Here is a 13671-nt window from a genome sequence, read left to right on the forward strand (position 1 = left end):
AGTGAAAGAGGGATGACCTACCAAATTTCAATCAGAATCACTGAGACTTGCATGGCCTAGAGAGAGTCACCAGAAACACTGATAACATCCATATTAGGAAACTCCTTCTGAAGGAAATCTAAAACATTCTGCACGCCCTTGGACACCATATTCATCCTCATGGCATCTCCAGTGGAGCAACAAAAACCTTATGTACAAATTCCTCCCTGCAATTGCGCACTTGTTAGCCTGGAAAACCTACTGGTGTTGTTATTGTATGCATAAGAACATTAATATTACTCACAAAATGGTTACTTGCTCATATGCAACAATCTGATTCTCTTGAATGATTGATAGATTGATCATAGCATTAAGGGATTTTACAGCGATAAAACTACTAAAGTGTGTATGCACGTGATCGAAAAGAACAAAAAATAAATTTAATCACCAAACCTGTTGAATATGAGAGACAAGTTTTCGTAGTCAATGGGATGTTCTAGTAAAACTTGTGTTGTGCACCTCTCCTTACAATAGGGAATCAAACGACAGGATCGCTTCTCATGCCATATTTAAGAAGAACGCATGTAGCACCCCAAAACATATGAATGGCCTTATTACCCCTCTTATGCTGGCCACCAAGAAGCTCTCGGTAGTGGCCATGGCAACAAAGCTATCGAGCATAAGAGGCCTTGTAACACCCATATTAGTCTGAACGTACCCAACAAGCAGTTCCAAACATTGGCCAATAATAGATCCATAACGAAATCCATCCAAGAGAAACCTATCCAGACATCTCCATCTGACGACAAAAGTGGTCAGTTAAAGAAGTCGGTTCAAGGTCGGATCCAACTACCCAATTTTTTTCAATAGTCTAATATGGAATGAAATGGTTCGGAGCATTGCAGAGTGGCAACGAAGGTGAGTTCTTCCCAAAGAAACGCCTTACGGCATAAATATGATAATAAGCCTAACAAATTCTGAAATAGATAATGGTGTCCACATGTAAAGCTAAAGGAGAATTGTTAGCATAATTAAAGTGATGAATCTCAAGCTAATTAGATTTAATTCGATATTAACAAAATTGCGCGATGCATAAAAAAATGTGCTAGTAGCATTAAAAAGACGTACCAAGATTCTTATTGAGAAAGAAGAAAATTCCATAGAACTGTTTGATAACCTTATTTATTTTAGATGCGGCTCATTATTAAACATTTGGATTAGGCCAAGGTTCCTTGAGACCCTTCCTCCATATATCATTGTTATGAAGTTAGTGATTCATAAACTATAGATACATTGTTTCTATTTCACCACCAAGTATTTCTTTGAAGTATATTTAAAATTGGTGAATCTAAGATGTAGACACTTACTATAGTCTAGAGTTAGAATAGGACAAAATGCTCAAAAGATTACTATTTGTAACCTGCATTTCCTTAACTGAAAAAAGGCTATTTAATGTGGGAAAGTAGATTCAAATGAAAGATTAAGAATCTCCCTTTGAAGCCATGGAAAAAAAATGGCTTAAAAATCATTGTTCTTAATTGGACAACCTTGAAATACAATATTGCAATATTTTAAGCATTAAAATATTTAAAAAAAAAAGTGAATAGAAAGCCATTAATTTATAAAGTAATAAAGTAATATGTTGTTTTTTAAATTGATATGCTTATATTTAGATTTTTTTCCTATGAAATGGCTTTTTTTTTTTAATTATTTTTTTTATCAAAATTATCAACATTTATAAATGACCCTTAACTGATTCAGATTTTCGTATCAAACCATTTATTATTTAAAATTTCTAATTTGTTTCTTTTCAATGTATTCCTTGGCAAACATATGCTCCAAAGGTGATGTTTAATTTCTCTTACACATTAATATAGTTCATTGATGTGTAACAAAAATAAATGGTACTACAAAGTTAGATATCCCTTGGAGTAGACATCTTACAATTGATTGAAAGTTGCAATAAAAGGTAGAAATTACCAAAACATATAGAACATTTTGAAAAGATGGTTTAATAAGAAAGAGTGACAATTAAAAAATGATTTCATGTTCAAGGCATAGATCTTGAACATTAGGAAAACAAGGATCATTAAGGCGCTACGGAGAGGATGTGGGTGTTGTGAGAAAAATAGATTTGCAACAAATTAAAGAGTATAAAATATATAAAAGATAATCACCTTAGTGTATAAAGAATTAAACATTATCCTAAATGAAATGAAAAGAACTAAAATCAAATTTTAAATTGAAAAGTCATGGCTATTTAAAAATTTGTGTTTAAATCCAAACTATCAACATGAGAGGGTCTTTTGAGAAGATATTTAGAAATTGAAAAAGTGCTACATTGTAGGTTATTCTAATTCTACCATGGAAATAATCCTAAATTAGTTGTTTTAATGGTGACATTTTGTAGTGACACATGAAAATGACATGGAACAAATTGACATGGTAGTGACTTAAGGGAAGGATGACATAAAACTTGTTAATATGTCATAGGTATTGGTTGACACATGGAAGGATGATGTTGTGTTCTACTAATATGCTAGTTTGTGATTATCATGTGTGTGTGAGAGAGACGGGTGCCGAATTTATCTCAACAAGATTTTTTTTGGTTGGTTATGTCACTAGTGGAAAAAAATTAATGAAATTCCAATAACCAAAAAAATTGATATCTCCATCCCTATTTAAATATAAAATACAAAAAATTATAGCTAAAAAATAAAACTAATATGATAAGAATGATATATGAGATATAATGTCAAAACATAAATCAACACTTCAATTTTGATTTTTTTATAGCACAATAATAAATAGGAATATATATAATTTAAAATCCATCATTATTATATCTAAAAAAATATTGCCATAATAATGGTGACCAATTATAATTACTTTTAAAATATTACATAATAAATTTCATGATTGGAAAGGTCCCCATACCCATTTACATAATTGAGAATCAAAGAATGCTACTTATGAATTTATTATCCGTCATTGAACTCACTCATAATGTATGGCTAGTGGCTCTAAACCCATTGCATCATCATGGAACCATAATTGTCACGCCCCTATCCCAGTGGTAGTCTTCCAACCACACATAGGTGCGTGTGACACTTCTACCCTTTTTCTTTTCACCAATACTTAACTGTATGGACTATGCCTAACACAACACCTAGTTAATTTCCCAATAAGTGTCTTCAATTGTACAGAAAAATAAACATCAAGTTAACTTCTTCAATTATATCTCATCATTGGTATGCAACGGAAATCACAATAACCATACAAGTATAACACCCTTATACTTGAGAGGGGAAACTCTCGTAAAGTATTCCCATGTCAATAACAATTGAATTTCAATAATTTGACAAGTATACAATAATTCATAGTTAAGTTGTGCATTCAACCATTGGCCTACACACTTAGACAATTTTCCCAAAACCTGTGTCACAGTCGTGCAACTCACTACTCCTTCTTCCCACACTAGTGGTCTAGTATGCTTGGAACCCCATGTTATTTCTCAGCAGAACTCACGCTATCGCCATTCAAATCCCAACTGAATTACCACACTTTGCTCCACAGTCGTGTCACACCACTATGCTTCCCGGTGCACATAATCTGTGGCCTGCACTTTCATGACACACCATACATCGCCCATCATGTTGATAATTTGGCTACCTCCTGAACTATGCACACATGATGTTTCAAACCCACCCATTAGTATGAGCACATGACCAGCACACAATGCGGTCTTCCCAACTCAACCTGTAACGCCCTGTGGTTGACGAGTCAACCGGGCGCGCCTTTCACCCACTGTGCGAAGTAACAAGATATGCGAGAGCATGGAATGACCAAGGGCGATGTGTTATAATGTACAGGTGAGTTCGCGTTCCATGGTTTATACAGGCGAGTTGGGGAGCCCGTATTGTAAGGCCGACCGAAGGCGAAATGGCAACCAAACGATATGTTGGTGGGCAGTCCCGTGCCATGGGTGGGCTGACCCACATAAAGGCGTGTAGCGTTGTATGGTTGCGGTGGTTGAAGGCATGAACGGTGGGTTGGTCGAATGGCACGACCCCCGTTCCCAAACGATATATATATGCGACATTGGGATAGTGATGGAGCATCATTCAAACTTCACATTCGATCGAACATTGAAGTAGAGGTGCGAGCAAGGGGTAGCATGACCGCAGCAAGGCGCAGGTCTATCCACCCACTCTCCGGGCAAGGTTACACGAGTTCTTGCATGAAGATTTGGTGATCGGTTGAAGGCGTGAGTGGAGGGTGTTCTCAGGTGCCCACCCGCCGAGTCTTGTGAACAGGTTTTGGGTTGTACTGTGGGCGAGGGTTGTGCATGGGTGCACCCTCCCACATTGACAAAGAAGACTTGTGTTATGTTTATCATGGAGTTGTGGTGAGACCACCGTGCGGTCTTGCACGGGTGGGCGCCCAACTCAGGTGTAACACTGGTTGAGTTGTACTCCCGGTCACTGTAAAAATTCTCTCACATAATAAAAGATTGATTTTACATGTGATGTAGTTCTCTTGCCGTTCTACATTGTTGATGTTTTATACTAATGGTTTCCGCACATTAATATGTTATTCATGTTTAATGATGAATGTTAAGGCGTAGTTCGTAAAGTAAGCTAACAATGGAAGATGTTAATTACTTAGGCGGTGCTGCACCCGGCCAATTTAACGAAAAAAGAATTGGGGTCCTGACAGGTGGTATCAGAGTAGGTTCATAGGTGGTGATTCCGTTGCTTGATGAACACAGAGAATAGACATGTATGCAAGGAAAAGTTATGGAGAAATCGTGGATTAACAGTTTGGGTTTCATGGACTTGATGGTTCATGGCAAGACTATTCAAGCTCTGGTGGACACGGGGGCCACTCATAACTTCATGATGACACGGTTAGCAAAAGAGGTTGGACTGATCATGTTCCCATCGAATGTGGAAGTCAAGGCAGCAAACTCTAGAGCTAAAGTGGCGGGTTTGGCACACGAAGTGCCTGTGCAGATAAAAGACTGGAAGGGTCAGTTGGACTTCACAGTGATGGAGATGAACAACTTCGATATGGACAAAATATCTTGAAGGGGAATAGGGCTATTGTTGTCCCCTTCTGTGATGAGGTGGTGCTAGTTGGATAGTCACAAACTTGGACTTTTCCCACTCATAGGCAAAGGGGGGAAGTCAAGGTGTAGCATGTTTCTGCACTATGTTTGGAGAAGGCTATGAAGGATTCAAATATGGAGACATATGTGGTGATGTTCAAGGATGTCGAAAGTGATGGAGTGGGGACGCCTGTTCCAGCCGAGATTTCTGAGGTGCTGACAAAATATGCGGATTTGATTCCTGATGAGCTACCAAAGAAGCTTCCACCAAGGCGTGCAGTGGACAATAGCATTGAGCTTGAGCCAGGAAAGCAACCCCCGGCTAAATCACCTTATCGATTCTCAGGATCTAAGTTGGAAGAATTGAAACGACAGCTAAAGGAGTTAGCTGATGCAGGTTTCATCAGACCTTCAAGGTCCCCTTATGGAGCTCCAGTATTGTTCCAGCAGAAGAAGGATTCAAATGAGCTACGGATGTGCTGTGATTACCGTGCATTGAATAAGAAGACAGTATGGAATAGGTATCCTTTGCCATTGGCTGCTGATTGCTTTAACAAGCTTACAAAAGCCTGAGTGTTTTCCAAGCTGGACTTGAGGCATGGGTATTATGAGGTGTGGATAGCTAAAGGAGACGAGAAGAAGACCGTGATAGTAACAAGGTATGGTAGCTTTGAGTTCCTTGTTATGCCATTCAGGTTGCGTAATGCTCCTACTACGTTTTGCACTTTGATGAATGATGTCCTACAACCATACTTAGATTCGTTCATAGTAGTGTACTTGGACAATATAGTGGTGTTCAATGACAACATGGAGGATCATAAGAAGCACTTGGCGATGGTGTTCGAGGCACTGAGGGAAAATCAGTTGTTCTTGAAGAAGTATAACTGTGTGTTCGCTCAGACCGAGATTCCATTCCTTGGAGATATTGTTGGTCAAGGGTACATACAGATGGAGCCGAGTAGAGTGAAGGCGATCGAGGACTGGGTTGAACCGAAGAATGTCCATGAGATTAGGGTGTTTTTGGTCATGACCAACTACCAACGGATGTTCGTAGAGGGGTACTCCAAGGTAACATCATCACTAACAGACCTATTGAAGAAAGATAAGAGGTGGAGTTGGACCGACAAATGTCAAGCGACATTTGATGACTTGAAGAAGACGATGGTTACAACACCGATACTGAAGTTGCTTGACTTCAATAGACCGTTTGAGGTACACACAGATGCTTCGGATTTTGCCATAGGAGGGGTTCTTATGCAGGATGGGCATCCGGTGGCGTACGAGAGTTGGAAGTTGCAAGATAGAGAATGAAGGTATCTGGTCCATGAGAAGGAGATGACTGCAATCATTCACTGTCTTCATGTGTGGAGGCATTACTTGATTAGGAAGCCGTTTGTTATCAACACTGACAACATTTCAGCAAGTTATTTTGCATCACAACCGAAGCTTTCTGCAAAGCAAGCTTGTTGGCAGGACTTCTTGGTAGAGTTCGACATGACTATCGAGTATAGATCGGGAAGACACAATGCGGTAGTAGATGCCCTTAGCAGGAAGGGACAACTTGTAGCATTGGAGGGAGAAGACCAGGCAGCTAGGTGTAGGAGTCGAGTTTAGATGTCAGAAGAGATGCAGAATAAGCTCAACGAAAGTGTTGAAACTGATAATTTGGCGCAGAATATAGTGAAGCAGATAAAGGAGGGGAAGACATGAAATTTCTTTCTACGAGACGGGTTCTTGTTCTTTGGAAACCGACTCTATGTTACAAAGTCATCTGGACTCAGGAGGCACCTTTTGAAGGACTGCCACGACTAACCATGGGCTGGCCACCCAGTGTAGCATCGTTCTTTGGCATTGTTGGAAAGAGGATTCTTTTGGGAGAAGATGCGAGAGGATGTAGAGGAGTATGTACATACGTGCATCTTTTTTCAGCAAGAAAAATCAGATACTCAGAGGCAAGGAGGACTGTTGCAGCTTTTACTGATTCCTGAGAGGCCATGGATGAGTGTCTTGATGGACTTCACCACTCAGTTGCCACAAGTTCAGGGGTATAATGAGATAATGGTCATGGTTGATCGTTTTTCCAAGTATGCTGTCATTGTTCCAACAAAGATACCTTGTGGACCCGAGCGGACTACGGAGTTGTTCTTTAAGAACATAGTGAAGTATTGTGGGATGCCGTTAAGCATCGTGTCGAATAGAGATCCACATTTTACACGCAGATTTTGGACCACATTGTTCAAGTTAGTCGGGACAGAGTTGTTGATGAGTTCGAGTTACCGTCTGTAGACAGATGGGAAGACCGAGAGGATCAACGCATTGCCGGAGGATTACTTGAGACATTATGTGATGGCTGATCAGAATAATTGGCCTGAACTCTTGGATATTGCTCAGTTTAGTTACAATAATCAAAAGAGTTCTGTGACAAGGTACAGTGCATTTGAGTTGGTGAATGGACAGATGTCGGTTGCACTGCATACCGTAGTGACAGGAGGTTTTCTGAGGGGTCCTCATGTGAAGAAATTCATGAAGGCTTGGGATGAGACCTTGGAGTTGGCACGTTTGCGCTTGCACAAAGCTGCAAGGAGAATGAAGAAATGGGTTGATCGAGGAAGACAGGATGCGCACTTCAGTGTGGGAGATATGGTGTTTCTCAGGATTACCGGGGAGCAGTTTTAGCTAGCCAAGGGGACTGCGAGCAAACAGACACGGAATTATGAGGGACCATTCCGAGTGAAGAAGAAAGTGGGGGAAGTTGCTTATGAGCTAGAGCTTCTGCACCATATGCACATGAAGCATCCAGTTTTTCACATGAGTCAGTTGAAGAGATGCAGACTTGATGCTAATCATCCAGAGAGAGCTAAACCACTGAGAGGACTAGTCGGGATTGTGGACAAGCCAGGACTGGAGTTGGATAAGATTTTGAGTTATAGAACTATAGGGATTGGTTGCCACATGAAACGGGAGTATCTTGTCAGATGGAAGAATGCACCGAAGGAAGAAAGCTGGGAATCGGAGGACTCGCTTTGGAGATGGAAGAAGAAGATTGCAAAGTATGAATGGAAGATACTGAGACAGTCAGGATTGTCGACGACGATAGTGATTTCGAGTGGGGGAGGATGTAACGCCCTACAGTTGACGAGTCAACTAGGCACACCTTTCACCCACCGTGCGAAGTAACAAGATATGCAAGAGCGTGGAACGACCAAGGGCGAAGTGTTATAATGCACAGGCGAGTTGGCATTCCATGGTTTATACGGGCGAGTTGGGGAGCTCGTATTGTAAGGCCGACTGAAGGCGAAATGGCAACCAAACGATATGTTGGTGGGCGGTCCCGTGCCATGGGCGGGCCAACCCACATAAAGGCGTGTAGTGTTGTATGGTTGTGACGGTTGAAGGCATGAACGGTGGGTTGGCCGAATGGCACGACCCCCGTTCCCAAAAGATATATATATGCGACATTGGGATAGCGATGGAGCATCATTCGAACTTCGCATTCGATCAAACATTGAAGTAGTGGTGCGAGAAAGGGGTAGCATAACCACAACGAGGCGCAGGTATATGCGCCCGCTCGCCGGGCATGGTTACATGAGTTCTTGCACGAAGATTTGGTGATCAGTTGAAGGCGCGGGTGGAGGGCGTTCTAAGGTGCCCGCCCGCCGAGTCTTGTGAATAGGTTTTGGGTTGTATTGTGGGTGAGGGTCATGCACGAGTGCGCCCTCCCACTTTGACAAAGAAGACTTGTGTTATGTTTATGAAGGAGTTGTGGTGATACCACCGTGCGGTCTTGCACTGGTAGATACCCAACTCGGGTGTAACGCTGGTTGAGTTATACTCCCGGTCATTGTAAAAATTCTCTCACATAATAAAAGATTGATTTTACATGTGATGTTGTTCTCTTTCCATTCTACATTGTTGATGTTTTATACTAATGGTTTCCGCACATTAATATGTTATTCATGTTTAATGATGAATGTTAAGGTGTAGTTCATAAAGTAAGCTAACAATGGAAGGTGTTAATTACTTAGGCGATGCCGCACCCGACAAATTTAACGAAAAAAGAATTGGGGGCATGACACGACCTGCTGTGCGAGAACATTGCCGAAAACGTAACCCAACCCTCCTGCAACCTTTGGCCTGCGTTCTTTGCTGCCCCGCTGGTTATTCTTCACCTATCTCATTCACCCCACTCATTGTTATGTTTCTCCGTGATTTTCCATTGCGAGTTTGATGCCCCCAACATGATCAACCTCTCTACAATTTATATCCTTTGATTTCCATGGAAATATGCTAAGGGTCGCGACATTTCAACTACTCAAAAGGTCAGCCCATCCATTATATTAAGTTGGCCTGCCCATAAAACATAGGTCGACCCTCCATATAAAATATCTCTCTCTACCCTCTGTCATGTGGTTGCTCAGGTCGGCCCATGCCGCCACTCGACCAACTCATCGGTCTGCCACTCACATCATTGCACACTTCACGTGGTTGTGCTAAGTATGGGAGCACCTGTCACAATTCATGTCGACTCACCGACGGGTTCCTTGCCTGGGCACACACCTGCCAGAATTTCCAACCTGGGTCACCTAGCACACCTTCTTGTCACATGCTCCCATCGCACATATTCATCGCATCACTTGCCACAGATCCGGTCACACAACCCGTCACAAAACTTGATTGCATAAAATCAAAAGCCACCTCGAGTTGCCTTTAACTGAATGTGGGTGCACATCACACTTTCATTGTGACTGAATGCCTCTAACCACGATCGTCAGTTTTTTGACTCTCTTAGGTGCTCACGAACTCAAGGCCCTGACATCCTAAACAACTCTAGAAATGTTATAGTCCTCTAGAGAAACATCATCATCAAGCCATCAAAAAATGTCATCAGCACCAACATTGTTGTCTATGCTACCCAACTCTGCTCATCATTGCATAAACATCCATCAGGGTCCATGTCTCAAAAAATGGGAAAGTCTCTGTAATCCATGAACATGAACCACATATGTCACAATCTCCATGCTTCTCCATTGTGAAGAGGTTGGCCCCTCCAATTGAAGGTACATGGCATCACTACAACATATATCATGTCGACTCATCATGTGTCATCATCATGTGAAATATTTTTTGTGATACTCCATCCAGCACAACATATCTCGGTCATAACCAAGACATATCTCCAACATAAGTCTCCACACTCCATGACCTCCTGACTTGAACTAGTCGGGTGATCAATCCAACTATCACGTTCAAATCATAAGAATGTAAATCCTTATGCATTTGTCAATTGTTTCTCTAACATCTTGTTAAAATATCAACTCAATTACAACTCAATTAGGAATCCATCCCAAGTGTAAAATAAGTCATGCTCAATTCCATGAAGTAGTCGATCATCTCCATCTACAACATGTTGGCATCAATGATAATGTCCATGTATTGCTTTAGGTGATGTGCCAATAACCACATCCATCCAAGCATCATCATAATGTAGAAGAGAGATACTTCATCCCCAAAGACCCCTTTGTGAGGGTGGTGTAGTCCTCATCATCATCAAGGAACTACACACACCCAACCCCAAGGGTCTATTGTGTGAGAAGGGTCACGAAGTTTCCTCCCTGGTTCTCATCCAACCATGTATTCGAGTAATGTTGCGTCTTCAAGTACTCATGAACAACAACAATCTCCTCATGTGTACATCCAAGCTTCCCAAGCTTGTCCTTCGTCAACTGAAAGTCATATATGCCCATAGCATACCCCCAAAAGTCCACAATGCCAGCTGGATCTCTAACTACATAATCTTCCCTAACCACTGCCTTAGAAGAAGTACTTAGAGTTCCCCTCTCATCAACAACTCCATGATGAAGTCTCTCAATAGAGCATGAACTTGTCATACTCCTCAAGATGTGTGGAACTATCCTTCCACCTTGATCTTTCTTCTTAGATCTTCCAAAAAAATCAATCATTCTCTTCTCCTTCATTGCTTGAGTCATACTTCCAAGTTCCCTTTGCTGTACATAATAATGCTTCACATCAGGATCCATTGGGTACAAAGTCAGCGAAGCAATCCTTGGTTGATATTCCAAGTGACTGTTCCTTGACATCGGAACAATGATGGTTTGTCCTCCAGCTGTAATCAACAGTATGTCATGGTCCACCATCGGTATGTCTTGTGAAGTTGTTAAGAACTCCTTCCCTAACACCATAGCATGATCATCCATATCAATCACCCTCAAATCCAACCTTCCGAACCATGAACCCACTCTCACTTGTTTGTTCTTCAAAACACTTGTCACAGCTATCATGGTAGAGTTTATAGCTTTGAAATCACTCAACTCTCTTTCCACTTCAGGTTTTTTCCCTCAACAACCTCCTTTAACATTTCAACCTCAAAGGGATATTTTGACTTATGCCTTGACCTAATTGTCCACTTAAGGTGTGCTATCTCTCCTTTTGGTTCACTCGAGCGATCTGATCCCAGTCTAGCTTGAGCTCCAAGAAGTTTCTCCTTCATCGCACCCTGCTAAAGCGAACCTACTTGGAACACATCTACCTCCACTCGGAGTGACCCAACCATCCCCATAACATCTTGTATGGCCCGATGATAAGCTCAAAGTATATAAATGTAATCAAGATCAACTTCTTCTATAGCAATGGGTTTACTATCAAGAAATTCTTTCTTAATCTCATCCTCAAGTCCCTTGGATTTAGCCTGCAACATGGTACTTCTCTCCCTTAATCAAACGCATTCTTCCATGGTACTCAGCCTGTTGTATCTTGTTTCCAAGTTCATCAATTTCAATAGACCTACTATGAAGATATCCAAGTTATTTTTCACCTTCACTATCCCGTCTTTAATGTGCCCCAAGAGTTCCCACTCTTTCACAAGAGCCTCATAGTGGTGCTGCTTCTTGTCCTTCCAATAAGTTGTCATGTCTTCAAGGTTTTGAAACTCTCTCTCTGCCATCTTCCTTCATTCATCTTGGCCTAAGCTCAATGATTCACCACCTGCTTCACTTTTCCAATCTTCAAATCAAAGCCCCACATAAAGTGGGCTCAAATACCACCTATGATACCCCTATCCTAGTGGTGGTCTTCCAACAACACATAGGCAAGTGCGGCACCGCTACACTTTTTATTTTCACCAATACTTAAGTGTATGGACTATGCCTAACACAAAAATTAGTTAATTTTCTAATAAGTGTCTTCAATTATGTAGCGGAATAAACATCAACTTAACCTTTTCAATTATATTTCATCATGAGTATGTAATGGAAATCACAATAACCATACAAGTATAACACACTTATACTTGGGAGGGGAAACTCCTGTAATGTTTGCTCATGTCAATAACAATACACTTCCAATAATTTTACATGTATACAATAATTCACATTCAATAATTTTACATGTATACAATAATTCACAGATAGGTTGTGCAGCCAACCATCGACCTGCACACTTTGGACAATTTTCCGAAAACTTGTTTCACACTCGTGCAACTCACCATTGTTTCTACCCACACATGCATGCTTGGAGCCCCAAGTTATGTCTCAACACAACTAGTGTTGTTGTTATTCAGCTCCCACCCAATTACCACACTTCACTCCGCAGTCGTGTCACACCACCGTGCTACCTGCTACACATTACCCGTGGTGAGCGTTTTGGCGACACACCATACACTACCCACCGTGTTGATAATTCGGATACCTCCTGAATTGTGTGCACACAATGTTTCAAACCCCCCTGTCGGTGTGAGAGCATGATCCACACGCACTGCGGTCTGCCCAACCTAACCCGTGATGCCATAACACTACCGAAACAGTAACCTAACCCGCATGAAACCTTTGACCTGTGGCCTTTGCTACCAGACCGGTTCTTTTCCGCTTATCTCACTCGTCCCACTCACTGTTATTTTTTTCTGCGATGTTCCAATCCAAGTTCGATGTCCCCAACACCATCAACCTCTCTACCATTTATATCGTTCGATTGCCATGGAAATATTCCAAGGGTCATGAACTTTTGCCTCCTCCAAAGGTCGGCCCATCCATTATGTTAATTCAGCCTGACCGTAAAACATAAGTTAGCCCTCCATATAGAATATCTCTCGCTGCCCTCCATCATGTTTTCACTTGGGTCCAGCCAAGCCACTGTTCGCCCAGCTCATTGGTCCGCCACACACATCATTGTGGAATTAACCCGGTTCCGCTAAGTATGGTTGTGGCCGTTGCACTTCGTGTCAACTTACCCATGGGTCAGCGGAACACCCAACTCGGGTGACCTGGCATGCCTGCTCGTCATATGCTCCCATCGCACATCCTCACCGCATGACATATCACACATCCCGTTGCACGACTTGGTCACATAAAACTGGAAGTCACCTCTGAGTCGCCTTTAACCAAATTTGGGCACCCGTCTCACTTTCATTGTGACTACATGTCTTTAGCCACAATCATCAGTTTTTATACTCTCTCGAGCACTCGCCAAGTCGAGGTCCTGACGATAATGGTATCTTAAAAGCTTCAATACCCCTATCTGTAGAGTTAGAGTATTAAAATTTTACTTCAAATGCTTACATGACATTAAAT

Source organism: Pinus tabuliformis, chromosome X (genome assembly GCF_031772625.1).
Source record: "Pinus tabuliformis cultivar Carrire ecotype Pingquan chromosome X, CPIR1, whole genome shotgun sequence".
Taxonomy (NCBI): Eukaryota; Viridiplantae; Streptophyta; class Pinopsida; order Pinales; family Pinaceae; genus Pinus; species Pinus tabuliformis.